General features: G+C 38.9%; 1 protein-coding gene across 6 annotated transcripts in view; it reads left to right on the forward strand.

The window, feature by feature from the left end:
* Nucleotides 1-27949, forward strand: part of LOC105252407 (homeotic protein antennapedia) — a 99823-nt gene that overhangs the window by 19405 nt on the left and 52469 nt on the right. The window contains exon 2 of one of the 6 annotated variants that reach the window (XM_020027874.2): nt 19528-19595. The exons of 2 other annotated variants lie outside the window; for them this stretch is intronic. The gene's annotated coding sequence lies outside the window, so the exon portion shown is untranslated. Of the gene's footprint in view, nt 1-7340; nt 7512-19083; nt 19108-19527; nt 19596-27488; nt 27633-27949 lie in introns of those variants that run through there. 3 more of the 6 variants (XM_025410375.1, XM_025410376.1, XM_020027876.2) reach the window with 3 other exon arrangements.

Raw genomic sequence — 27949 nt, forward strand, 5'->3', positions numbered from 1 at the left:
GTATTGTTCTTTTTTTTAATTTTTTTTTTTCAACACACGGATGGCAGCGGATTCACGTCAGGGTCATTAAAGGCCGACGAGCGGTATCTCTTCGTTTTTATCCTGTGCGAAATTAATTAGTTAATTAAGCATCGCGAGATGGCGTCCATCCAATTAAATCCGCTCACCCCTGTCTACTAATGCGCAGACGCGACATTCAAGAGAGCGTCTCGTATTATACCGAGAACTACCACGGCACATCTCTCCCTTCCTTTAACTCATTCCATTTTCTGCTTCTCGCATTTTCATCTTCTCCGTTTAGCTCCCGCCTATCTCTCATGTGTTACCATGACACTCACCTGTCTTCTTTACGCGATATTTTTCTTCTCCACCATATGCTAATGCCATACTTTATAATTCTTAGCCTTATATTAATCGAATCCAAAAAGTTTCAAGTCATATTTCACAATAAATGGATTCACAATAAATTGATTAACTTTTACGCATTAATTTTTATATACGCGTTAATTAAATTATATATCTTAATTTAATACATTTGTCGTGCTTTTTTTTTGGAAAAAGGAACATTTCAACGTTTTATTAAATTTATTGAAAATCGTAAGAGATGTTTATATATTTATTTGTGTGAATTAAAAAGTTGATTTTCAGCAATTAAAGTAGCTTATTTTTGTGATTTGATGTACGTGCATAAAACAAATTTCACGTTTATACACTTTGCACTTTCTTTTCTCATTCATTTTAATTAATCCTTCGAACCAACATCTGTATTCGATTCATCGGCCAAAGTCACTGATGAATGCGCGTTAATTAACTCTTTTAAAGCGTTTTTACTCGCGGGCGACACGAGACGCACGTCACACCTCCCATATCGACAGGAGAATTTTTACTACTCCAGGCACTTCGGACACGTTGTACTTGTCATCGCGATACTTGCGCGGAATGATCGATCGATCTCGACCGTTCTTAATTACCACTTGACGTTTGCTCTGGGAAAAAGAAAATATTTCAACAACTTTCGAGAGAAATTGCAAAGTCATTATCGTGCGCTCGACATTACAACGAATTGATTCTTTTGTCGGGTCTCTGCTTCAGGCACAATTCAGATTCCGCAAAGGGCGTAAAAGCGAGGAAAGTTTGGAAATCCGACAAGTCGGACGAGCTGGCGACGCGAATGAAACGTACTCAAATTTGTACGAAACAGTGCGTAAATTTGACCGCGAAGAAACAAAAGCGTTCGTCGGTGGGCGAAAGAGGAGAATGAAGAGTTGCACGAGGGCGGAAAGGGGCGAGGGATGTTGCATAGGGGAGGGGAGGAGGAGGGGGAGTACGGGCGGAGGGAGAGGGGCGGATCGGTGGAGCGATTTGTCCCGTCTGTTAATTAGTGAAAAAACGGACTATGAATCTCGAGCGATCGTATATTACCGCGAACGTAATGGATGGGATTACAGCTGCTGTGTTAAATTAAACCGGCCGCCGGCCGCGGGTACGATACAGTACGTTATGTGGATATAGGTGCGCACACCGAGCCGTGACACAGGGGGTTCTCTCTTCCTACGTGTATATGTATTATCCATGTACCAGCAAGTACAGTTACCTATGGTCCTTCCACTGACTCTGTCTCTCTCTCTCTTTCTCTCTTTCTCTCTTTCTCTCTCTCTCTCTCTCTCTCTCTCTCTCTCTCTCTCTCTCTCTCTCTCTCTCTCTCTCTCTCTCTCTCTCTGTGCTGATGCGTCGAGTGTCCTTCTCTCTACGAAACGTGGTACATTACACATAATCGTGTCCAGCAACGTGTCGGTCGTGACTCTTTTCGCGTTTAAACAACGCGGCGAACATAACTGCGAAATGCGAGCGGACAAGCGTAGAGCGCAATTTCCTGCGAGTTATAACTTTATGTTTCAATTAAGTTTCGATCGCGCCTGTCGTTTAAGACTTTCGAAGGAAACTCCGAATTTTTCCTTTCGAGTAAAACTTATCTGTGGATAAATTCATTCTCGAGTAATTATGAACCGTTTATTGTCTTTCGCTGTCTTCTTCCCAATAGTCTGATTCAAGCGCATCCGGATAAATCCGGCATGTGTCCCGTAATTGCAGCACATGCGTATCGGCTGTTATTCATTCCAGTGAGGTGAAAGATGGAGGATGGAAAATGGCGATAAAACAAGTCGGATGAATGGTCGTGGCAGTCTTCCGTGTAATTATTGCGCAATAGGAGGGCTGAAGCGCTCCCGTTTTGTTTCTGTATACCTTGTGATTTACGTGATCCATTCTGAATTAATTATCCTATCAAAAATGTACACTTAGCAGTAGTATGTATATAATTTCACATCCGACGAATATATAATTTTTTCGTTTTCGTGAAACGCACGCGAAAGGAAGAAAACCGGTTTTGATCTAATAAAGAATTGGCTGCGATAATTAACAGATCTGCTCTCTTATCTTACGATAATACAATTAGGAGATAACGGTGACTCGAAACGCAAGAACAAATCCTTTTTATCTATACGGAAAAAGTAGAAATATTTCCTCTTCTCTTCGCCGAGAACCTCGTACATATATGTGGGTATATATATATAGATATATATAAGTATCTATGTGTCTGCAGATGTGTGTGAGTGCGAGAAGAAGGGCGCTCGGGAAAGGGAACCTGGGAAAAGAAGAGAGAGCCCATAGAGGCAAGGAGAGATAGATTACTCCGCCATTCTTGCAATTTCCCTGTCGTATCGAGGCTCGTAAATTCCCGGTGAAATATGCGAAGGGGCGCCTGGTGCGGGCAGCACGCTGCTGCTCTGCCCTGCTCTCCACTCACCCACACACTCGTCCACCCTCCGCCACCGCCCTTTACTCCCTCGATAGGGGCTGCTGTAGCAAGGGGTTTGTCTCTGCCGAGGCATGGTCGGTCGGCGCTTCAACGTATCGCGGCGGGGGTGCGAAATACCCGGAATTAGCCTTATCTGTCCCATCACCTTCGCGGATTCCCAAAGTTTTGCTCGGCTCGTAAAGAAACGCAACGTCACTGAGAGAAACGTAAAAACTCGGTAGGATATAAAGCCGAACAAATTTGGAGGAAGCCCCTACTTAATCTTTTATTTAGCCATTTTTATTCATGGAATAGATGGAGCCTAATAGAGCATGCAATCACATTTTTAAATAATTATGTAATATTTAAATATAATTTAAATATATAATATTTAATACGTATCTACATGACTAGTTTTTTTCATTTCTCAGAAGTAATCACGAATATTATTATATATTCCACTATTTATATTAATGACAATAAGTATAAATTTTTTTCTGGATTTAATGATCCGTTCTCTTTGTCTTAACAAGACTTTAATTAGACGCTGTCCTTTTTAAAATATTACAACGCCTGATTGTTATATCAATTATTCTTCGTGAAAAATATAGACTTTGATATTTTAATCAAAAAGAAACGCGTCTATATTTTGAGATCCAAACTCGTTCTTCTCGCGCGATGGCCTCGGCAAGTTATAGTATCGGTATCTAAATCGAAGGGACGCTAGATCAGTAGCTTTCAGATACACAAGAGGGAGGTGTTTGTCAGAGCGAAGATGGAGGGAAAAGACTGCGATTGCAGATAAGAATAGAAAAAATAGCTAGAACGACCGAGAGATAGAAATAGTAAAGGCAGTCTTTTTTGTTGGGATGAGGAGGGAAAAAGATAGAGGAGAAAGAAGTGGAAGACGTAGAGAAGCTTATATCACCGCAGACGCCGGGCTGCAATTCGACCTCTATATTTAATTTCACTACTTTGGGGAGTCTGTGGATGGAATAGGTAGCGGGAACGAGAGAAGAAGAGAAGAGAGGAGGAATCGTCGTTTAATCTAACCGCGCGATCCTATCTTCCTGAAATTTATCATTCGATAAATTGCATCCCTCGCGTAATACATCGAGAACTTCCTAACCGTTGTCCCGTCAATATCTCAGAAGTTCCGTTTATTATCAGCCGTATACAATGCCTCTCATAAATAAAATACAAAAAAATTTTCGCCATTTGCGAAATATAACAGTTTTCATGAATAATATAATTCGAAAGAAATAAATTTTAGAGATTTATGTAAATATATTAAATAATCTATATTTTTGGATTTCTCATGTTTAAAATTTTTAAACGGAAAAAGGAAATTAATTAATAAATTTCTACGAATACAAGTCCTTTACGAAATACATAAATATTCCGCGTATATTATAAATTTGATGCCTTACGTCATTATTCCTCATCGGTTAAAATAAATGTGAAATTGGATATGCAAACTCGATGTTTTGCATCTTGAACTGTTGGCTTCAACACCCGAGAAATATGTAATCGCATGATACTTTGAAGATCGCACGCTGTTTTGTGGACGGGCAACAGGGTAATTGCTGGTTTATGAATCGTATTCTACCCTCTTCGCGCCGCTTCTATATGGCAGCTACAGTTATTTCCGTGTAATTCTCATACCCTGCTTTGCTCTTAACTTAATGTTGTTTCCCTCACTCCATTAAAAGCCACGCCACTCGGCTCGTTTCACTTCCCACACTGCGGTTGTGGCCTTGCGGTCGCACTTCACTGTACCCTCCTCACTCTTTCGAGTGTACAGACAGTCGCGTTCCATTACCCCCTTGGCCAACCAATTCTTACTTGATGTTGTGCGCTATATCGTTAAAGAATTGACAATCAATTGTATTTTCTTTCACCCGAAAGCTCATCTTAATCCTGAATGAGATAAAGAAAATTTTTAATTATATTAACGCAGTTTATAAATTTTGTACTTATATTATTAACAGAATTTACATAAAGTGAAATCTTCAAAATTCTCTCAAAAATATAGTAATCTTATCATTGAATAAATTATGATCTAAGAATTATACGTTGCCTTAAAAGCTATGGAAGAGAAAAAAAAATTTGTCTACGTGAATTGACTAATCGATTCGTTCGTTCATTCGTTATCAGATGTATCATCAAGCTAAGATCGGTTATCAATCGCTTTGTGAAATCGCACGTTTCAATCACTCAGCACGTTTCACGAATTTCCCAACCTGTCGACGTGAAACTGGGAGGCAATCCGAACTCTCCCAGATCTAGTTTAGAAGTGATGACAGTTATGGATTTCGCCATCGTAGCAGCGTGCCAACCGATGATGTCGTTTGTCATCCCCTCTTTGCCGCACGGACTCCCCCACGAACGTTAGTGACAGCAGCCCTCAAAAGCGAATCGCTGATATAAACGTGGATGAAGATGAAAAGCAATTCAATTATTACGATGTTTAATATGCAATCTACACATATATAACGTATTTTTATTAACAGCATATTGCTTCGTGATAACTTTTAATTACAATTCTGAATATAATGAATTTGATTAAGCAAAGATTATTTTAATTTAAAAATATTTAATTAGTTTAAAAAAACCTATTAAATTGTTAATTAATTAATTATTATTTTATTACTGTGTCATTATATACTTTTTTTAAATTAAAAAAAAATATTTAGATTCAAATATTATTTAGATTTCTACCAGCATCGAGATTAATTAAATGACAAAATATGTATTATTATTATAATACATATTTTTATACTTGTCGCTTAGTCGATTAGTGTCAAGAATTTTCTACAAATTTGACCTGTATGAATCATGTTAAATATTCGGTATCTATTTATGTCTTGAATTTTCAAGCGATTAAGTATTCATCCACGAGTCAAGCCTTTGAATTAATGTTCTGTAACACTTTATAAGAAATCCTTTCATAAACTGTCGCATACATTTACATTCGTCTGACTGAAAAAAGCCCCATACGTTACGTCAGTGTGTGGAGGAAACAGCGCGCTAGCATACAAACGCTATTAATTTTCCAAAAGAAATCCGCTGGTCCGTGAAAAAGTTCTAACTAAAAAAAAGAATAAAAAAGGAGATTATGCTACACATCGCACGCATACCTTTGAACCATAGGGTCGCACCCCAGGGGCTATTGTTGCGTAGGCTCTATAGTAGTGTAGATAGCTATCATGCAACCGTAATCTGAAAGGCGGGTTAGTTGAAAAACCCATCGGTGAAATGCAATACTATGTGGATACGTAACATATGGTAAGAGCTAGGAAATTTTTGTAACAGAGCTTTCATTCTATCCTTAAAAATTATAAGTATAAAAATAATAAATTAACGTTATATTTGACAACTAAGAAATATACGGACACAATGGATTTTTGTAACGGCTCCGAAATAAAATGCTCGCGAATAGTTTCCGAACGAGCGCATGAAAAAAGATTCAAGAGACGCCGCACATAAATAAATGCAGGAATGTTGCACTTCAAGTTTCACGCATTGCATCGCGGTGCGAAATGCAGCTATGCCAGGAAAATGTAGACAAGAATTTACGATTGCGCGTGTACGGTCGTCGTTTCATGGTTTAAGCGTAAACTTTGGTCAGAAGTTACAATTTCCTGAGTAAGGGATAATCACTTGCGCAAACGGGGCGTTTTACCGTTTTAAAAAGGATTTATTTGCAACATCTCCATCTCGTCTGTTTTCGTGCTTGTAATAATTAATATAAATTATAAATTATTACCGATACAAATTATAAATACAAAAGTATAAATTATATATATAATATAGATATAAATAATGTATATAAAATATATACGTTATAATATAAATATAAATTATAAATATATAATATAAATATAAATTATACATTACATAGATGGATAAATAAATTACATAGAGATGATATAAATATAATATAAAAATCTATCGTGTCGGCATAAAGATTTACTCGCCAAATTCATTTCAAAAATATTACTCCAAATCTTTTTACCGAAATTGCGGACGACGCAAACCATGGGACTCGACATGCCTAATTAAGACTTTCGTCGTTTAAACTTCGTAATTAGACGGGGAGCGATAGTAAAACGAGCAAGAGGGGCGCGCGCCCATCGATGACACGTTGAAGTAGGAAGCCTTCCAAAGCCGCTCTTCACAAGCCCCACCTCGCAATCTTCCCATCCCTCTGCTCTAGCCCGTCCCCCTTTTACCCCCGGCACAAAATCCTATCGTACCGCAGGCAGGGTAAACCAGGTCCCTAGGAATACTCGGTCCACCATAGTAAATCAGGCAGTCGCAGGCGGTCCTTCTGATCTATCCGTGGATCCGTAGGTGCCGCGGAGACGCATCAAAGTTAGCCCGTCCCACTCTCTCCATCTTGAAAGTAGTGAAATAACTCCTCTAAGTAACTCTATCTACCTCGTAGAATCGCTTATGGCTCATAAACGCCTCGTAACTTAACGCGGTGGCACGCGCCCCTCGAGAAATACTGCCGTACAGTTTCCGTCCATGGTGCTCCAGAAGAGACGACTCGGTCTTCAAGTGGCGCGAAAGTGAATTACTCTGATTGATGACGACTCTCTCTTTCCCCCTGTCTCCCTTTCTCCCGCTCTCGCTCTCGCTCCGCGGACGTTTTAAGCTAGTTATACGCTACCATGGAGGGACTCGGGGTCAGATGGAAAAACTGCAGGTAAATTTAACAACGTTTATCTTTATTCTCTTTTTGCAAATTGTTACCGCGACGAGTAATGCCATTATGCCGACAATAACGCCAATTATTTATTACCGGCATACTGTATTCCGCGAATTAAGTTTTCAGCAACGGCAGCTTTGCGAGACTGCATATCTCGTGGATAAACATACGCGAGTCTAAAAACGTTAGTAATTAGTTTCGATAATAAGTTAAGTTAAATCGGGTAATAGTATCAGTAAACAGTCGTAAAAGCGGCCGTAAACGGTAAATATCAGGAAACCTATACATATACCGTTTGCAAAACCGGTTTCAAGTCAACTGCCACTGGCGCGCGGAGATCTTCCGGTGGTAAATGTTCGGCTTAAAAACGGCGGGGTGACGTAAGCGAAAAATATCGATTTCCTAAACGATCGAACAACGGCGAGTCGCGAGTCCGGGATTCCGATGCGAAACGGGACGCGCTTCCAAAGCATAATTCACAAAGTCAATTTACAACGGATTAATTAAAAACATTGATAATACCCCGACTTTAATTAATCACGCCCGGAACGAACGGCGGTATAACGAAGGACGTCGAAATTAATTAAAATTAATGAAGCATAAACGGAAGTAGCGATAACATGACGAATCGGCGGCCCCGTCGGCGCAGCGTCGCGGGCGTAAACGCACACGCGTAAGCGCGCGCGCGCGCGCGCGCACGGGGAGAGTGCGTTATCCAAAACTAAATCTTCCGCTATTGACAAAACACTATGGCGTCTCTCGTCTGGCGCGCAGGAGGCGTGCGACGCGTGCTAAACAAACGTCCAATTTTCGCGCCGCGCAACCCGTCGGCTGCAATTTAAACTAAAACGAAAATGCATTATCCTCCCCGGCCCCGGGCGCCGCGCCGGGGGCGCGGGAGGGGGGGAGGAGGGCTCCGCTGCCCGGCCCGGGGGTTACATCGACGAAAATAGCGAAATTCGCTGCGCGAAGCTGCAGCCGCGTATTCACGCATACCGGGATACGCGGGATCGCGGATGTACACGCGCGAGGGAGGACGATACGCGCGTCCTGAGTTTACATCGTTGATGTATGTTCTCGACGGCGATCGATCTCTCTCACACGAACTGCTAATTGTGCGGCGTCATAATTCTCCGCGCGTGTCTCATCCCCTGTCTGTGCTTCGCCTCCCGTCCCCCGGCCCCGCGCTCCCCCAACGCCAACCCCCGATGCCCGTCGTCGACGCCGCGCGCGCGCCAGCGAGCTCGTTTCCCGTGCTCTGTACAAGCGCGTTAGAAATACGCGCTTGTGCACGTTCGCCGGCAGTGACGGATGCGCCCGGAGTTTAATCTCCCATCCCTCTCTCTCTCTCTGGAGATGATGTCTCCAACTTTTCCATCGGCAATTTTTCTCCGCCGACGGGTCTTAATTTCAGATTTATGCAGATTTAAAAACGCCATCCCCGTGTTTTCGTTCGATATCCTCCGCCATCGATCGAGCGAAAAGAGAATCAACGACGCGTTAGATTCCGAGGCAATAAAGTCAGCTGTTATTATATCGATTGGCGCAGCAAGTGATATTGTTGCTTTTGTAGTTAAATTGGGATTTTTTGATAATTTGCAAAAATCATTATTCCCGACAATTCGCTTTGAACAGGGTTAAATGGGATAGAACGTATCGTTAGCTCCGTACGATTGAGTCGACTACCTTGTTCGCGGGTGAAGAGAGCACCGATGATGAAGGGTGTGCGAAAGCACGTGGGTACATTATAGCGACGTTGTTTACGATGGCCCGCTAGTCTTTCGGACCATTGCCGATTAGCGGCCAGTCCATTTCACTTCATCATGTACGAGCCAGTAGCGGAATCACCGTTGCGCGATACGAACGGATGTTTCGTGAATTGCGGCGGTTTAATTGCTCGCCGGTCTATCGAACTTGCGCAGATTTACTCGTTAATAAATATTTATGTAGGGGCGAATCGCGTAGTTTTTACTCGTCGCGTTGATGTTTATCTCTCGCATGATTCTTTATTATATAAAAATCTGCGCGTGATATTCCCGCTTTGTACGATACTGGGAAGAGCGGTACGGGTGTAAGGAGCTAGACGGCGCGCCCCTTAAAAAGGAGTATAGAGAGAATTGCTGTAGTAACGCTAATGTCACCCCAACGTTGAGATAAGAAGCTCAGGCAACCTCCCACTCTCCACCCTTCTGCTTTTCTTCCGCCCCACGCTGAGGCACGCTGGGGTGAGTTATGAGGCCGATTTTTATTATTCGCGTACCTCCGCCACCCTCTCCTTCTTCACCGTCCTACAGCCACCCAGCTCGCTTTTTCCTATCTGCGAGTGCTCATAAGCGCCGGCTGCGCAACCGGCGGAAACTTTCTCGGCGACAAGGAAGGGGTGGGGCCGGGCATCACAGCGAAGTTGCGTTATAAGAAAGACGCGCGAAAAATCGAAAGAAAAATGCAATTTCTTTTTGCACCTGGCAGATCGTAGCTGGCGATAAATCGTCCCTTTGCTGGAGCAAGAGCGTAGATAACAAAATTTATTTTGGAGATTAAACATTTTTTCACGCGAAAAATTATTGCATTATTTCGATTAAAGTACCATTTGATTATTTCAGATGCATTATTTGTTTTTTTAATTTTTTTGAAATCTTGTGGAAACTTATTGGAAGCGACACAGAAAAAATCGCGTTTAAAAAAATTTATTTTGAAAATCCATAATTTTTTTCACGCAAAGAAGCATTGCATTATATTGATAAATTTTTACGAAAGCGCGGTTGAAACTTATTGGAAGCAACACAGGAAGCTTAATAATCGCGTATTTGTACCTGCGGTTAATTTCTATGATCCGCTTATGCATGTAAAATGTTCGATATAATTCTGCGATGAATCATCAGATTACATCTACGCGGGGCTATGTACGTCGATAATGGAAGCGTCCGCAGCAACGTAGCCTGCGGACGTTTCTTTCATCTAGATTCGTTTCTTGTTCGCCGTCATTAGGGAAGGACTTGATCGTAAATTAAGATACTCCGTGATTGCTTCATATAAAGTTTACAGCATGCGTCTGTAAACTAATGCATATGTAAAGATCGAATGCAAATTAATTGAAAATTTATGCGATAGAAAAAAGATAGGAAAACATAATTGTGCTGTTTTGACAAAATTGATCTTATAAGTAATATATATTACAGAAATAAAGTTTCACATTTGAAAATTATCAGAAATTTGCTGGAATTTGATCAGACTTTTAAATCGCCATACAATGTTATAAGTGTACAGTGAATTAATATACATTATTAAATTTTCTCGTAAATATCTGTCGCCAGCATAGAAAGGAACTGCGAAGAATATCGATGGTCTTCCACGGAGGGACGGACGGAGTAAATCCTTGGGTTTTCGTAGCCCGACGGACCGCATTCTTCCTGGTGACTTTAGGCATTGTTCCTCCCGGAGATCTCTCCCTGTATACAGTCTCTCCTTTCCCTTCTCCAGTCCCCCTTAGATCCCGCGTCATCCTACCTCTTGGCGTCCGCCTAACCGGGGACCGCTTATAACAAGCTGGACGTCGGGGTTTTTGCCTCGACGCCTTTTTTTTTCTTCCTGGCCTTTTTTTGGCCCGGTATCTCTTCGGTACAAACAAAAAGCGTCACCCGCCGATTTATAGCCTCGCAGATGACCGACTGTTGTTCACATTTACTTATGACTGCGTACTTGCCCGACCTTGAAGGGACCAATGGCCACTTTCGAAGTTGATTTAGGTTCGTGCAATTTCAAATTTACACAGTATTGTTTATATAAAAAATTTCGATATTGTTAAATATTAATGAATTATTATTATTGAGATGAATAATAAATTAGAAATAAAATTAAAATTTAAAAATAGATTTTTCGATAGGAAGAGAGATGACATACATGCACGCGTAGTCTTTTATTCTCGAAAACTTTATATCGAATAGTCAAGAAGAATGTTGTTGAGTAACGGTTTTTGTTTTTTTTTTCTTTTACTTTTGCGTCTTTTGTTTTCTTATACATATACAAGCGAGAAAATCGGACTTGAATTGATGGTGTTATAGTTTAGGTTGTGGTCTGCTTCCGTTTTAAACCGCATTGAGGAAAGATTACTGACAAAAGAGAGAGAACATTATTCTCGAAACTTTTTTACCGTCTTCTAATTCTAGAGCATATACGTCCTTCAACAACGGCACATGGAAACTTTTTTTTAAATTACGTATGTATCCCGCAATTTCGCCTTTTACATCCGCATAATAAAACTGCCTGAACTGCTGTTCTTCTCACTTCTTGCGTCCATCTTAACGTTTTCAAAAGAAGTTCCATTCTACTGACTTGAAAAACAACCGGTTGTATATACGTAAAAGTATTTTCTACGCTTTGAAATATTTTTACCTTTTTTCAATATTAAAAAATCCCTCCAGTTATGCCACAGTTTAAATGTTCTAATCGCAAAATATAATAAAAGAAGGATGCAAAAGATCGTTTTTATATGTTTCAAAGGAGGGTGCGACTCCCTCTTTTATTCATTTATGTAAATCTTTTGAAATATCATTTTTTTTTTCGCATGCCTGCACGTAATGATTCAGAAAATCTTTTCGTGCAAAATATGGAATATTTTTCTCTTCTTTGATAACAAATTGAAACGGATTTGTTTGGCATAATGGTACAGTTTCCTCTTCGCGCGTGAAAGCATGTTTGATGCAAGTTTTTATAACAGTTGAAGCGTGCACACGGTACTTACAATTAGTCGCAAAAGTTCGTGTTCCGCCTAATAATGGATTTGCTCACGAAGAACAAATTAGCGGAACGATATATCTTCCTGGCGCCCTCTGCGAATGCGTGTGTTCTTACACGTTTACAACGATTACTCGATATTTAATACGCTTGCACATACACGCTGTAGGGGGGCCTGCTCGTGATTTCCATGTGTACACGAAAAAAAGTACGAGAGAGCGTTTTAATTACGCTCGAGTGTATTAGTATACATGTATTCTGCGGAATTCTTATCTCTTAACAAATATGGCAGAATTTGTTAACTCGGCAACTTTGAATCAACCGTAATTTTCTCTCATTCCCTTCTCTCTTTCTTTCCGTATTTTCTTTACATTCAAATAAATCGCTTAAACATAAATAAAATATATTTGCGTAATATAATCTCAAAATATATTTAATAAATTAGAAGCATATAATTTTTTTATTTAAAATATTAATTTTCAAACATTTTGAATCGTTCAACTTGCAGAGTCATTAGGACAAGATAAAAGGCATTTACGAACAATCACAAGATGTTGGATGTGAGAATGTAAATCTAATATATATTTGAGTGAACGTTTCGGTTCTTTCTTTGAACCATCTTCAGCACATTCTACAATTTTACAATTTTAAAAATTCTAATACATATATCATCGGTCGGTCATTACAGAACTAAGAACAGTCAAATAACAATAAAAGCGATCAATCCATTGTATGGTCATTTATGAAGTACAAAAATCTAATGCGTATATATAATTTTTAAGCTCGAGTTTCAATATAATTACGGTCCTGGTCTGTTGTTTCATCTTCGAACTTATCCCTCGTTGTTTGGCAAGGAAAGTTGATGATGTCCAGATTGCAGAGTCATCATTATTTTAAAAATCTGAAAAAAAGAGAGAAAGAACCTTACGATGTCTTTCTTACATTTTAATTATATTTCCACATGAATGCGTAGATAATTTTAACTGAATTCCTAAAATCATCTTTATTTGAATTTTCTTATTTTCAAATATAAAAATATTCCTTTGTCGTCGGAAACAGAAACGTAAAACTGTTCTTAATAAATTCGGAAAGAATCTTTGGCGCCGATAATTTGACGCGAGTATAGGCGCTGGCGTGTTCACCGATCGCGGATAATCAGATCAACGACAAGGACGAGAAAATGATAACGTGCGTAAGAGAGTGGAAGAGCGAGACAAACGGCGTGTACGGTCGAGAGGAGCGTGAGCAACGTGCACGCGCCCGCGGATTAAAGAGTTATTTGATTCTCGGAGGCGGCCATAATTCTCCGGGGCTATTCCCGTCCCCGCGCGCGCGCTCGTTCGCCCACCGGAATATTTTAACATGAGGGGTGGGTGGCAGCCCGGCTGATTCTGTGCCTGGATGAGTTTAGGTTGGGACACGAGACACATGTACCGCGACGCACACACGCGCGCGCACACGCGCACGCACGTGGAATAGAATGTAGGAGGGTTGGTGGATGAGAGAGTAGTTGCGGGTCCGCCGCAACTCCACGCAGCTGACAGCTGTTTCCTCGGTGGGCCGACCAGGCCGGTAGGGAGGATTCAGCCTAGTCGCGCCCCTTCTATAATGGCTCCCTTTTCTTCCTTCCCCTACCTACAACAGTATGGCTGGCGCGACCGTTTCTCTTTCTCTTTCTCCCTCTGTCTCTCTTTCTCTTTAGATCCGGTTACGTCACATTCGCTCCGTCGTCCGCTCCTCTTCTATACCGCTGATGACGTCAACCCCGTGACGTAGGGAAAGCGTGGCGTCATCGCTGGGATAGAGCAATCGTTTCATAGAACGTCGACTCCTAGAGGCCCGTTGATCGTGACACGAGACCATTACTCTGGGATGCGATTTGCATGTTTTCTACGGAACACAGGATATGAATTAATAGGCTTGATGTATCAATGAGAGTTTTGCGCTAGACGATAATTAAAATAGATGATAAAACAGGACGATGTAATCTTGGTAAAGTGCCACTTGATTTATGGGAGGAAACTGTCGGCGGCCGACAATTATTACAAAATCTGAAAATAGTTTGACATACTTCATTATCTTTTCTTAAATATATTTATTCCTCGATATTAAAAATGAAATATTATTTAAATATTATTTAATAAATATATTTATATAATATATATTAAATATTATTTAAATATTTGAAATATTATTGAAATATTTAATTTATGCAAGTCGATGATAAAAAAATATTAGCTAAATATTGACAAAAATAAAATTTTCTTTTTCAAGTGAATAAGAGATTTGAAAAAGTATAAAAAGATTTGCTTGTTGGATACCGATAGGAATTAACCCAGTAGCCTTGGCCATCATCAAGGTCGACCGTATGTGTGTCGATGTCCTTCGGATCCGATTGCGTATGAGAACGGAAAGGGAAAGGATCGGGGGAACAGGGAGAAATAGAATGACGACTCAGATAACACAGCGAACATTCTTTCACCACGTGCGCGAACAGTGGCAGCATCGTCAACGCGATAGGCAGCAATCGTAAAACAAGCGTTTTACGAGGCGCGACCGCGGTAGGGGAAACGCGCTGAACGTTGAGTGGGGCTCTCACGGTTTACGAGCGCATAACAGACGCGTTTATGGGCGCGATCACATAGCCCGTGCATACCTACGGCTATATAACCGGGTCCCATAACCTAGTACGGAGTAAACAAATCGTAAAGCTCGGTTTCGGATTTACTGACCTACCGCAATACACGGAAAGCGATACGGAGATCCAGCCAGCCAGCCAGCCAGCCAGCCAGCCAGCCAGCCGGCAGTGATAACCTCCCCTCTTCGGTTCTCCGCCTGAGTAAGAGGGGAACTGTCATGCTGGACGGCATGCGATCGAGATATCGCAACAAGCATGCACGCGAAAGGGTTACGAGCCCGTAATTGTGACAAATGAAGTAGATAATAGCTCGAGATAAACTCTATTAGGACATTGACTGGGAAGACGGATTTGGTTTGGCTCGTGCCTTCCGTCAGTGAGCATGCTCTTAATGATTTTACGCGTCGACACGATTTACGAGCGACACCGTACGTCATTCGCGTCATGTATTATGCTCGCTGAACAGCGACTTTTTATCCGAAATGTTTGGCAAATAAAACTTGAGGAAAAAGGAAAATCTCGTGTAATAAAGATTGCAAATTAGATTACCTCTCTCTACCAATTTTACGTGACGTTCTTGTGATCAATCGACCATGACATGCGCGCGCACACGTACAGTCGGCGTCGTATATAAAGATATTTTCCGGTCGAATATATGTAGATATTTGTGTGTCAGATATTTCAAAATTTCATAGTAATTTTCTATTATTTTATTTAATAAATCAAAGATAAATAGCTCTTATTTACTTATATTTTTTATTTTTTAAATCTTGAACACGTGTCGCACATTTGCAGCTGTCAATTTGCCGGACGTAGCTCTATGATATGTAATGTAACGATATACAAAGTATGCGAATCGGAAATATTTAACTTGAGATGTGCAGGTACGACATAAGACGCCGAATGTATAATGTCATATTTTATATCTCGCTCTCACAGACGTCGACAGAGATATCGATGCTGTTTTATGATTCTTAAATAACTAACAATTTATATATTTAATCTTCAATTTATATGTTTCTATTATTACTCTCATATTCTCACAAGCACAAGAATTAAGAATTTTAATATATCATGTAAGAAACGTAACATTAAGATGGTGGATCATTATCTGTAATTTTGGCTAACATTTCCAGGAGATGAAATAATAAAAATGTTTGATTACATTGTTATATATAGGAAAAAGGAGGAGAATGTTGTAACCTATTGTTAGAAATATAATTATTTTGCCACATCTAGATTCTATATCATAGGTTTATTCCTAATGAATCTCGAATATAATATGAATGTTTTGAGCATTGTAACATTGTATTGCGCTAAAAGAAATTTCAACTTCGCGAAGCGGAAACACGGCCGAAGCTCTTGCGTAGCCGTACAGAGCCGCGGAGGTGATTTATTCGAGTTAATTCCAATTCCATTGGAGCCGCGGGGGCAGTCGGGGGAAAGGAGCAGAGAGGAGGCAGCCTGCCGGGGGTGGAGGGTGGATATTCTTATGCAATTTGCCAGAAAGGTTCAAGAACCCGGGAGATCCCGCAATTTATCTTGCCTTATGTTACGCCGAGCCAAGGCAACGGAAGATAGATAGCGTCACTGCTTCCAACCCCCTCCTGCGCCCCGCACCGCACCACCACGGGTCAACCACCCAAACCCCGTACAGACCCCTGCGACCCTTCCCCCAGCCAATGAGGGACGACCGCGGTGGCCATCTTGGATGGAGAGTTATTGAACGAAAAAGATGAGTAAGAAACTTGTTATGGGGGTGCGTTCTCTCCGCGCCGTTGGGACTTGGACGAAAGAAGGCGGTGGAAGGGGGCAGACGGAGCTCGGAAGCTGCGGAGGGGTAGCTACAAGGGATTGTTGGCGCTATATTGATCAATTGCTTTACCGTGCTTCGCGCTACTTTCGTGATATAAAGTACAATACCCTTGGAGAGAGGCGCGATACCCGCTGCGAGACCGAGTGAGACTAATTATATAACGATTATGCTCCCTACAACACTCCGATTTCTCGTTTTTATCCTTGAAGAATAACGTCATGATTCTGTCTCTTATGATTGAACGTAATAACGTTAATTATATCATTTTCAGCATATTACGTGTAATATCCTTAGCAGCATTTTTAAATCTACAAGACTTTCGACACTTTTTTCTATATTGATTGTATTAAAATTATAAATTATAATGACACTTCATTATAATTTATATTTTAATATTATAATTAAAATAATTAATAATTTATATTTTAATATTATAATATTATAAAAATAATTTATAATTAAATATTTTAATATTATATAATTCATTATAATTTATATTTTAATATTATAATTATATAATATTGAGTTTAAAGTAGTAGCTTTTATATAACAGGAGTCATACGCACTTTTTACAGAGCCATTTTTCTTCTCATGTATTATAAATTTTAAACATTTTCTTCAAACTTATCTACAGTTGCATAATTGCACGTTTTTATCGTGGATCATGTTATTATGTTTTTCTTTGAAGATCGAGAGTTCTTTTTGTTCAGACATTTTTATCGGTGCTCGCGATCGTGGAAACAATACGTCAATTGGTGTGCAGGAAAGAGCTGGGGTAGATGGGTGGTCTGATGGCTGCATTTCATGAATGCCTCACGCGTTCTCATTTTATGGGCACGTGCGCGCGAGGTGTCGCGTAACTAAGTTTCACCTTGAGATTTCAACAAATCGCCTAAGCAGATTGACTAGCCGGGAGGTAGCATTACTTCACGCATGCACGGCACCCGATCGTGAATCGATTCGACAATCCGACAATTGAATTGATGTGATATGCATCTACAAATAACGAGTGCACGTATACTTACATATAAATGCAAGCGTTTAATATTTATAAACTACTAGAAATTATAATTATATATTTTCTTCACAAAATCGCACACGTATACATGCCACAATTTTCACGTAAATAATATTCCATCTTAAGTAATCCATATAAATATTGTCAGTTCTAACATATGATTTATCGTTCACGCTTATATATTAACTCTTATATTCCAAACATTTTAGATGACAATTTTTTAAGGTGAAGATTATTGTACTTGAAATGAAGACGAATAGACGAATCTAACAAAAATTCGGTATATAATTTACATGATAATGTGTGTGTGTGTGTGTGTGTATGTGTGATTTATTTTACGACCCTATAGCATTTTCCTCTTTTGCCGACTTATCGGGTTTTCGATCATGCGGTTTTTTACGTCAACAATGTTCGTGAGTCTGTCTCGAGATGGCGTTGTTGGTGCCAAACACGCGGCGCGCCATCTACGAGGTCGCGCTCAAAGCTTCTCGCAGGACCACGTGCGACGTGCCCACCAGGCGGCGTAGCGCGCTTGTCAATGTCCGAGGGGGGGGAAGTTAGTTTCTCACTGCCGTACGGCGAGAACGGTGGGGGTATGTACCCATGCCGTGCCCGCAACAGCGCAGAATCCCATCGATCATTCGTGCCGCTTCTCCATGTTTCACGCCGCCGTGTATTGCGCGACGTAGAGCGAGAGAGAGAGATAGAGGAGTCGGCCACCGTCACCCCCTTTTCACTCCGCGCAACCACCGCTTTGCCTCTGACACGTCCACCCATCTCACCCCACCCCGCGCAAATTCCCCCTTCCTGTACGATGTGCCGAGTCCGTGACGGTTCGGCGGGCAATGCCGGCCGACCATCACGAGGCCTTACCTTCTCTATTATATTTATGTGGTAGCTTGCGGCCGGGAAGGTTTATGCGGTGTCTCCACTCTGTCTCGCGCCGCTCCTTTTTTTCTTCGCTTCTCTCTCTGCCTCTCTTCTACACATGTACATCTCCCTTCTAAAATTATTCTGCCAGACGCGTCGAACTGGATTACGTCACAAGTTTGTTCACGATTATCGATAAAATCGCAAGGAGCGCCGCGTCAAAAATTTTGAATTAGTGAGCTAAGTGACTAAGAGGAATCGAGATTCTGATGGTGTCCAACTGTGCTCGTCGTCCATCTATTCTATGGGTATTTGTATAGCAAAGTGTTGGATGAATGACACCACGTGCCGGGTGAGACCAATAAGTGCGCGCGCGATTATCGAGTATCAGCCAATGAGAATAAAGATGCTGGAGTAAAGATGCTGGACCGTATTCTCCGGACACCGACGTCATCGTTGTGGCAGAAACGTGACCTTGTTGCGCGCGCGTTTGGATGGACACGTTTCGAATTGGCCGGTAAATGATTTTCACGATGACATTGTCCACTGAACTTCCCCTCCCCGATCGTGCGTTATCGTATTTTCTATCGTATTAATTATCGATCGCACAGATATTTAGTTTCGAAATTGTTAACGTCCAATACAACGAAATGCATAATCAAAGAAATTATATAATAAATTTATTAAATTACATATCAAACAAATCTTATATATGTCGGTTTTATTACGATTTGTTTAAAATTGTGTTGTAAAATAATCATAAACATGTTTCTTATATATGTATAAGCATTCTGACATCATAAGTTATGAATAGTAACTAGTTACAATGTAAATGGATGATAAAATTGAGCGATATATCGTATCTATTAATAGGATATATATATATACATGTATATGTGTATAATCTATATCTAACGCATGTAATTTATTGTTTCAGGTAAGTGACGTATTCAACGCCTCAAACCTTGCGGGGCATGCCTGTGCATCTACCATGCTTGATATAATGTAAGCGACTTATTTATTATAACATTATTACGAACCTTTATCAAAGAGCGCATTAGCTCGAAGACTGTTATAGCCACATCTCTTCCATTTTTTACGAGAGGAGCCCTAGAATTCCAAAAATTAACCGCAGACGGTTAATTTTTTTATGGTGAATTCTCATATATGTATTGTAGAAGACAGAATAAATATCCATGCAGAAATGAATATCAAATGCGGGCAATGGAATAAAAATAAATTAAACAGTAATCGGGCTTGAGGAGCTAATATTATGCAATAATGTTAAAGTCAATAAATAAGAATAGATTTAATAACGTTGCAATACATTTAAATTAAGTAACTATTGATGACTGTGCGCATTATGTGATGAAATGTATAAGTAACTATTAATGAATATGCGCATTATATGATGAGATGTAAACGTACGTTTCTGTCCTCAACTGGACTCTCTTCAGTACAATTAAATAAATTTTAGGAAAATTAAAACTTAAAAATTACAAGGATTACGCTTATCGCATGAATGGTATCCGAGTGGACCATATATTCGGCTGTGTAATTAACTGTGCAATTTCTTAGCAGTACTAGATGTCGACCACGTGGTGGATGTTTCCAGAACGTCTCTCCTCCTCTCATATTCTCCGTACAATGTCTTGGCAAAGACATGCAGAAAGAAACAAGCAAAGAGGCCGCGATTGTTCACATGAAATCGACCGAATAAAACGACACAATAAAGCCACAGTACAGGATAATACATCCGTCTCGAAGAAAGACATTAAATAGACTAGGATAAAAATAAGTTAGCTATGATATCTAAAATACATTGACATATAATATTATATCGCTGCTGCAGTTATAATGAGCAGCTATATTTTTTACAAAAGTTACTCTTGCTGCAGTATTGAAACTCATATTTATCCAATGCAGTGATTAATATCTAACAATAGGATTTAAATTTTCTAGCAGATATTGCTGGAATGTTACTGCTATAAATTCTAGCTGTGATAAACGATATTCTATCAGATACAAAAAATAGCGATAAATTTTGGTTGCGACATCTAGAAATCTACCTACATTAGCAAAACATTTTTTTGAGTGTTATTGCTTGCGCAAACGTGAAACAATAAAGATAGAATAATAATTCTATCTTCCATATGATAGGTTTATTACATAGCTTCCTGTCTTTTTAGTACACTATTGTGGAAATTCTATTATATAGTAAATATATGACGAATATTATCAAATCAATATTTTGTCATGCCATAATGCACTAAAAGAGGGGGGAAATTCCACATAGGATTTACGAATAGGAATTAAAATCACCTGTAAAATAATCGATTAAGCTTTTAACAGATTGAATTGATATATCGATATCATTATATAATGAAAGTATCTCTATTTTTGCCTAAAGAATGGAGATAATTTTAATATGAAAATTTTTATTTAAAAAACCAGCATCATAAATTAATGTACATTTATAGTTTTCGATATAACAAGATGACATCTCGCACGTAATTTCGCTTGTCACATTTGATATCATGACACATCTGTCAAAATCAGCTGTAAACTTGCCAGCGTGTGACAGTGTCAAATATAACAAGCAAAGTTACACGCTAAATGCCAAAATTTGCTGATAGAAATTATTATTTGACAATTAGTGATATATATTTAAAATTACAAATACAATTTTTGGACTCTTTTTCATTTATATAGTATCATTTTTAATTGATAGTGTTATTTTTTTTTAATAAAATTTTTTTTTTATTTTTTACTGACTTTATCGCTTTCATTGGTGCACGCACGCGTTGTATTGCATTACATATATTATTAGAATGATACGGGCTCTAGAATATATTAATCGAGATACATTAACACGATAAAGGTGCAAATACGTCTGAGGGGAAGACGCACTTATCAACGATCACTGATGAAAGATGAAAAATAAGAAAGCAATAAGAATAATCGACGGACGAGAAAAAGAATGAAAAAAAGAAAACAAAGAAAGAAGAAGATAAAAAATGAGTATGAGAAAAGATTAGAAAAGAGCGCTGAGAAATTCTCGTCAACGACGAATCAGGAGATAGGCCCACACACCCGGCGGCTTGTAAAACACGCAGCGAGATTAAATGCTTCGTTAATATGATTAAAGTAAAAAGCTGCTTGAGTAACGAGCAACAGTGAATCATCCGAGTCCACCAAACCGGTACATTGTACTGCACAATTCTACAGTCTTTTAACATATTTTATTTGACACATTTTGCCTTTTACAATAAAATTGCTAATGGGAAAAAATACATAATTATATCGTTTCAAATATTTTTGATATTAGTTGAAAGTAAATGAGATTTAAAAAAAAAGTAGCACACTCACATAAAAAATATTGTTATATAAATTAATTTAAAATCCAAAGAGCACGCAATGATCCATCCACGAGATTTGCAAATGTTCCATCTAAAGATTCACCTCTTATGTTAATGAACTCCGTATACCGGTAAGGCTTGAGAAGTCAGGCCAAATGGGGGAAAGGACAAGCCTTGTCTTTAGATGCAGGTGCCGGAATATTTTAACTTTTCAGAGTCGATATTCGCTGTTCACACAGTATGAAACTCGCAATGTCCGTAACATAAATTGATAGTATCGATAAAAGCATCATTTTGCCATTTTAAAAGTAGCATTTTTACAAGTGTCCTTTTATGCATCTCTCTGTTTTTTTGGTTAAATGCTGTGTTTGTCAAATTTTTTCACGTACAATATTTGCAATAAAATTATAAATGTGTTTTTTTACATTCTAGTGTCTGCGTATTAAAAATCTATACATATTTTTTACACATCAATATCAGCGAGTAATATAATTTGAATAGTATATAGATCATTTTAATTTATATCAAAGAGAATAATTATTTTAATACATATCATGAAAATAATAATTTTTTAATATGTATCAAACATGAAAAAGAGAGAAATGCTCTCGTACATTTATGACAGAGACAATTCGTAATAATGATCGCGTTGAAAAGTATTATGCGTAACATATCACTTCGTGCATATGATGCTACACGTTATGTCGTTGGTGTTTGGCGACATGCAAGGTGCCGTAGCTTGACGTAAAGTGCAAGCAGATGCGATCGGTGATTATGCACTTACAGCGTTACCGTATATAAACGGTGCCCGTATAAGCTCCGCGGTAGATATGCATACATCGCAGGTACATATAATGCGGTCCAAAGGACGAGGGTAATGCGTCTTCTCCACGTGACATTGGAGCCTACACTAATCGCGCGACAATCTTGTGCGGTGAGAAGAGAGGAATAAGAAGGAGGACAAGGAGAAGAAAATCGCACGTATATCGCCATGTGCGGTGGGAGAAACGGTACTCGCGAGAGAAGAGGAGAATAAAAGAAACGAATGAAAGAGAAAGACCGTGTCGCAAACAAGGAAAGTGTGAAGAGGGACGCGGATGAGAGAAGATAAGAGTAAGAAGATTAAGAATGGAGAGAAGGACTTGTGTAATGTTTTGCGGATCTGCCTCCACGACAGCGAGAAGAGGAGGGACTCGGATAGATAGAAGCGAAGGAATACGGAAGCATCAGATATAAAGGAAAGAAAGAAGATGAATAAGGTCCCCCCTTACGTATTTGCGCCATAATTTAAATGAGAAGAGAATCAGAAGCGTTAAAACACCGCGATAAAAATCGAACAAGAATGTTCAAATTGAAATTCTTTTTTGTCAGCGATAATTTATTTTTAGTTTATTTTGATTATTATTCTGATTATTATTTTTAGTTTGTTCCAATTATTATTCTTATATAAGAATTCAAGAGAAATGAAATCTGATTATTCCGAATTGTCAGTTTTTAATTTTTCATCGAATATTAATTGATTCATTTATAAAACTGCCGTCAAGATTATCAATCATCGGCGATATTACCATTCAATGAACCAATATCATTATTCAGATACGATACTATCTAATTTCTCTCAAAATTATAATGAGATCTTGGCAACGTCCGCAATTTGCAGCGGCGCTCCTTACCGTGAAGCAAACGCACAATTTATTTTTAATCTCATAGGATCGGGTCGGGTGTCAAGAGTCTAGCTGACGGCCATATTAGCGGCGATAAGAAATTGCGGAAACCAGCAGTTGCGATGGCGCTCTCTGTCGCATGAAACACACCGCGATACGCATCTATCGAACGGACCTATGCCGCTATGTCGACCGCACACAGCAAGCAAACCTGTAATTTATTCCTCGGCCGGCCGCGTACCACCCAACTCCAATATAATCATTATAATTATTGTCTCCCCTTCAAAATGGGGCTCGATAATAATCGTTTGTATTTGTTACGCGGCTCGCATTGGCTCTATCATATTCGTAGAACTTGGGGGGAATTTCTTCGAACTGTGTCGAGTCACTTTTCTCGTACATGTAAGTCGACAACTTTGAATTGATGAAATTTCTGCACCCCCGTAGATACTTTGCTCGCGATGCGTAAAATACCTAATCCATTCGCCACATATTTAATAGAGCATATTTGACAGAAAAATAAATATTCGAAATATTGAAATTGATTAATAATGCACATTGATAATTGTCATTATTCTTTTTCCGTTAAACTCTATCTTTCGTTGAACTGCGTCTCGTAATATCAAATAAAATTTAAAATTTTAGCTAAATCGATACCGCTATTTTTAGAATCTTTTTCAAAAATCGCGAAAATATGAATTTTAATTTTTACCGGAGAGATATAACGATTTATCACGAATTCCGATCAATCAATTCTCTTCATCGATCCTCGTTAATAATCTGCTATCTACGCTCCGGCACTCGTATCACATTCGTTCGTCCATTGTTGCAGACGCGGTATTATAAATTGCAGCGATCCGTTCACTGTGTTAATTTGTCCGCTTTTCAATTAGCGGCCGAACGAGTTCGGCGGCAGCGAATAAATCGAGTGCCGGCGACGGCGATCGCGGGGCCGTTCGTGACTTTCTAAATCCGCCACGTGTGTCGACCGCTGCCGGTTGAATTGTCGTCGCTGCACCACTCTCTGATCGTGTTTTAAATTACCGTTCTACGGATGAAACGAAATACATATTTTATGATATGCGAATCTAATTTTTTTCTTTTTTTAATATCGTACGTATCCTCTCCTCGTAATGGAAATCTTTGCATTTTTTCAACACGAGAGTTTATACAATAATGTATATTTTACAATTAAAATCAAAATTGCTCCATATGTCACTCTTTTTGAATTTATTTATTAAATAAATGTTTCTTAAAAAATTAAGCGACATTATCCTTTAATAAAATAGATAGACAGAATTTAATTTTAAATAAAGTAAATGTCTTTAAATAAATTTAAATGCCTCTCTCTCTTTGAATTTCTTTTTAAATAAAGAAAATAAAATCCTGAAAAAGCTCTTAAAATGTAGAATGCTATTTTCAAATTAGACAGAAAAAAATTTATTTTTAAATAAAGTAAATAAAATATTTAAAAAGTCCTTAAAATATGGAATGCTATTTTCAAATTCAAAAGTTGGAAACTAATTTGAAATGAGCAGTTTCCTCAATGTTTGATGGAGTTGGCCGTATGGACAAACACATCGTACAATTCCGAGAGGGGGATGTGTATAACCCGATGTAATATTCCGTCATACAAAAAGCATTGCCGTGCCGAAGGCGAAGGTAACTTCGTGCCGGCCACCTGCAGGTAACCTGGGAGCGTCACGACGCCGCCGTCGCGACGAGTTACGACCACAAATCACGCGATTTGTAATTGCTACTATCAACTACACGATTTCACGTGGCGTTTTCTACCTGTACATGTGTGGATGGAAATCCATAAACATCGATTGTTCTGGCTTCTGGCAAGACGTAACGCGTCGAACACCTTGATAGGAAGTTAAATATAATTTGTTTCTACGAAGTTATTCGGACAATTTCTCTGTAATCTAAGAGCCATGATCGAGAGAAAAATCTTGATACGTAAAAAAATTAATTCTGTGTCGATAAAAGCTAGGAACTTTGTGTAATTTTAATCCATTCATGGAAGGTACACATTATTAGAAAATTATTGTTCTTATTATTAATTATTAATTATTGTTCCCATTAATATTTTCTTTTATTTTCCCATTCGGGCAAATTAAAATAAATATTTCTGGCTTTTGGAAAAGAATTAAAAAAGGATAGCAGTCTCGATTTAAGTTACATTAAAATTTTTATTTTAGTAAATTGCAGAAAACAATAAAGCAGAACGTGATCCGCGTAGCAAGGATATTAAAAATTAAATACGATTCCGTAATGGCGCCTTTCCTCCTCTATATCAAACCAGTAAAAATCACTGATCACATATTTCGAGGTCTTTCATTATTCGACGACGACTACACACATGGGCGTTTCTAGTCCACATCATCATGTAGTATATCACGCACCGTGACAGAACGCGTTACCATTGTAACACGCTTGTTCCTGCGGCGATACATTACGTTACATCCACATCCCGGGTATTACTTCGGTTTCCCTTCTCAACACGTCTAGTAGCTTCGTACATGTTAGTAAGCTATGTCTGATTCGTCGAGAGACGGTCATGGTGCGCTACGTTAAAAGCTTTCCTCGCCATCAAAGTAATTGCCGATATATAGTCCATCACGATGAGAAGTGCGGAAATTGTCTAAAAACGAACCAAGGTTCAACGATGATTCATGATTTATAACAGGCAGCGAAAGTCGTTTCAGCTTGAATATCAAAAGCAAAAAGTCTTGTAGGAGATTTTAATTTATGTAAAATCATTAATTTACTTTTTAATGCAATAATTAACTCTTCGTATCACATCATCAGCATTTTTATCGTAAAAATATTAATTTCTTTAACGAAATGATAAAAATATTTTTTTCTGCACACGCATTACTAGATAAAATAAAAAAAAAGATCGATACTCGATTATCAATCTCCCGAAATATACTTTGATATCTTTGTGTAGATTCTTTGTGTATCGTGCCGTCGTGGACTAATGGCCGGTAATTTTTATCATTATTCGAGGCGTGTCCTAGCTTCGATGCTCGATGATATGCAGAGGCAAAGTAGATGTGTCTGTGGCATCCGGCAGATTGTATAGGTGCGTGTTTCCCGCGCGCGCTCCTTCCTCCTTCAGCGGCGCTGCCTGCCATCGTATCAACATCGCACTTCATAATCCTGGCAGTGTTTCTGCGCGTCTCGATCTGTTAGCTTTATACACGATCGGATCCGTTTCTTCTTCAAATAATATTGACGGTCTCGCGGAAATTTCCCAAAAATAGTGCGCGCGTGAAATTACCGCTCGTTGCCCCTTACGTCCTTCGTTTTATTCTTTTCGACTTAATAATCGACACCGGATGTCATTATTCCCGCGCGTCAAACGTCTGCTCTCCGGTGATTTCGGATAATTGTGGCCTTACGCTTCCGTCCGTGAACGTCTGACTTTTGTGCGAACGTCAAATTTATACGACTTGTGATACCATCTATTTTTCTACTTCTGACGTCAAATTTACATCATTCTCTTTTACAATCAACCCTTTTTCTTACAAGACATTTGTTAAGATTGATAATATTACAATCTCAATGTGTCGTGTAATGTAAATCTCATGGATAATGCATAATATTGTGCGAAATAAATGTGTCAACAATTTTTCGCGCCCGATCTCCCGATGCAAATTCAGAAATCCGCGAAAGATACTTTATCAGTAGCTACTAGCACGCTACTTCGTTAAACCGATCTCTTATGTCACATCAAAATTATTACTTTGCATAAAAGGCGATAATTAATTCACGCAATGAGTTGGCAGTCATATGGAATCGCAGCGTGAATTTTTCCTCATTTGTTATTTCATTTTTATTTTTATTCGTTTTCTCATGTACAAACTATTCTTCGATCACTTTATCACGATAGAAAATTAAACATGTTAGGATGTTGATTAACGTAAGAAACTTTGTGTACTCGAGAAATGTGAGTTGAATGCAATATTTTACGAAAGTAACAACCGCTACTAAGGACAATCAAATATTTGGTGAGTGGACACAATTTTTATTTTGCATATTTTTTTGTCAACAGTATTCTTCTTTTGCTTATTATCTCATGTTTACGATAATTATTTACGAAATGCTTTTTAGCATACAAAAATATAGCTTATACATGTATATATCTGTACACACAATACATCACATCGCAGGAATTAAGATTTAATTTCGTATTTCATGCACATGATACTGTTGAATTATTTGTAGGAGATTTATCGCAATTGATTCTTGGCGCAATTTATCTCCAAATGAACTATTTAAAAAAAATATTAGGAGACTTTTTTAATGTTAAAAAAATATTTTCTTA

Source organism: Camponotus floridanus, unplaced genomic scaffold, assembly GCF_003227725.1.
Source record: "Camponotus floridanus strain SB8 unplaced genomic scaffold, Cflo_v7.5 scaffold31, whole genome shotgun sequence".
Lineage (NCBI taxonomy): Eukaryota > Metazoa > Arthropoda > Insecta > Hymenoptera > Formicidae > Camponotus > Camponotus floridanus.